This window comes from Gossypium arboreum, chromosome 3 (genome assembly GCF_025698485.1).
Source record: "Gossypium arboreum isolate Shixiya-1 chromosome 3, ASM2569848v2, whole genome shotgun sequence".
NCBI lineage: Eukaryota > Viridiplantae > Streptophyta > Magnoliopsida > Malvales > Malvaceae > Gossypium > Gossypium arboreum.
Window position 1 is genome coordinate 42,445,460 of NC_069072.1, and position 2,735 is coordinate 42,448,194.

A 2,735-nucleotide genomic window follows, 5' to 3' on the forward strand; every position below is an offset into this window, starting at 1 on the left:
TGAAATGTCAAACAGGAGAGGTAATTTTAGTTGAGTCTAAGAATCTGAAAGATATTGTTAGAATCATTTCAACTTTTTCAGCTTAGAGATTGATGCGAAAAGGTAATGAGGCATTTCTAGCCTACATCTTAATACTCGGGATTTTGAATAGAAGCTAGAATAGTTACCGATTGTTAATGAGTTTATTGATGTATTTCTTAAGGAATTGCTGGGTTTACCACCTAATCCTGAATTTGAGTTTATGAATGATGTGGTTCCTGGAATGACTCCGATATTAGTAACACTATATCGTATGGCACCAGCTGAATTAAACGAATTAAAGGCATAGTTGCAAGAGTTACTAGACTGAGGGTTTATCAGACCGAGCATGTCTCCCTGGGGTGTACCTATATTATTTGTGAAAAAGAAAGACAATTCTTTGAGACTATGTATAGATTACAGACAGTTGAACAAGGTCACAATTAAAATTAAATACCCTTTGCCACATATCGACGATCTATTTGATCAACTGAAAGGTACCGCAATGTGTTCGAAGATAGACTTTAGATCTGGGTATTATCTGTTGAAGGTTAAAGAGTGTGATGTGCCAAAGGCTAATTTGAGAACTCGATATGGTCACTATGAGTTTCTGGTAATGCCGTTTGGCTTGACTAATGCCCCTGCTACTTTCATGGATTTAATGAATCAGATTTTTCAATCTTATTTGGATAGATTTGTAGTTGTGTTTATCGATGATATACTAATCTATTCTATGAAAGAATCCGAGGATGCGCAACATTTAAGGATTGTGTTACAGAATTTGAGAGAAAATCAATTGTACGCAAAGTTTAGTAAATGTGAATTCTAGCTCCGTGAGGTTGGATTTTTGGGTCACATTGTATCAGCTAATGGGATTCAATTTGATCTGAGTCAAGTTTTTACTGTAGTAAATTGGAAAACTCTGAGGAATGTTACAGAAGTGCAAAGTTTTCTAAGCCTAGCAGGTTACTATCGACATTTTGTCAAAAAATTTTCAATGATTGCTTCACCATTAACCTGATTATTACAGAAAAATGTTGAATTTGTTTGGTCTGATGAGTGTCAGCAGAGCTTTGATCAGTTGAAGAAAATGTTGACAGAAGCTCCGATCTTAACTTAACCAAAATCGGGTATACTGTATGTTGTTTATAGTGATGCTGCTTTAAATAGATTGGGTTGTATACTGATGTAGTCAGGAAAAGTAGTGGCCTATTCTTCTCGATAGTTAAAGCCGTATGAGAAGAATTATCCTACACATGATCTTGAGTTGGCTACAATTGTATTCGCTTTGAAGATTTGGAAACACTATTTATATGGTGAGGAATATTATGTGTAAACGGATCATGAAAGTTTGAAGTATTTGATGTCTCAGAAATAGCTAAATTTGAGACAAAGACGGTGGCTAGAATTACTGAAAGATCTGGTGGTTGACTACTATTCGAGAAAGGCTAATGTGGTTGTGGATGCACTCAGTCGAAAGTCGTCATTGTTTGCACTCCGAGCATTGAACACTCATTTATTTCTTAATGAATATGGTTCAGTATTTGCAGAATTGAGAACAAAACCTCTATTTCTTCAACGGATTAGGGAATTGCAAGATGAGGATACAAAATTGGTGCTGAAACAATAGATGGTTTAGGACAATTTGAGTTTGGAGTATAGCATTGATGATAATGGTATGTTACATTATCACAATAGAATTTGTGTTCCGAATAGTCCGGATTTGAAAAGTGATATTCTTTCTGAAGCTCATATTAGCATGTATTCCACTCATTCGTGTAGTACGAAGATGTATTGTGATTTGAAACAGATGTATTAGTGGCCGGGTATGAAACCAGAAATTTGTGAATTTGTAGCAAAATGTTTGATTTGTTAACATGTGAAAGTAGAACATCAAGTACCAATGGGATTATTACAATCTGTCATGATACATGAATTGAAGTGGGAGCAAGTCATGGTGGACTTTGTATCCGGTTTACCTGTGACTCCGGGAAAGAAAGATTTGATCTGGGTGATTGTTAACAGATTGACTAAGTTGGTACATTTTATCCCAGTCAGAACAGACTTTACACTTGAGAAGTTAGCGGAATTGTATATATCAGAGATTGTGAGGTTACATGGTGTAACGACCCAAAATTTACGGTTATCAGAAAGTGTATTTTTGGGTATTTGTTTTTGAAAAACGAATTTGTAAATACTTATTAAAAATATTTATGAAGTTAATTGTGTGGTTAATTAGGTTTTGGCTAGGTGAATTAGCTTGAATTAAGGTTAATTAGGTATAAAGATTAGATTGAATATAGGGTAAAACTTGAATTAAAGAATAGAGAAAAGTCAAAGGACTAAACTAGCAATTAAACCAAAACATGACAATTGTATGGTAATAAAATGTACAAGTGTAATAAATACATACATACATTTGTAGTATACATATACATTTACTTAGTATTTAAGAATAAATAAATAATAAATTATATTATATTATATTATAATAGTTAATAATAAAATAAAAAGAATAAAAGAAAAGAAAAAGAGACTAAAGAAAGAGAATAGCAAGAAACGAAACAGAGGAATGCAAGAAATAAAGAAAAAGGAGGAGAAATTAGGGTTTAAGGTTTCAAGCTTAATTTGGTAAGTCAATTTAGTCCATTTTCTTATGATTTTGATGTTCTTGGAATCCTAGAACAAAATACTACTTGATTTATGTTGAAATTTTG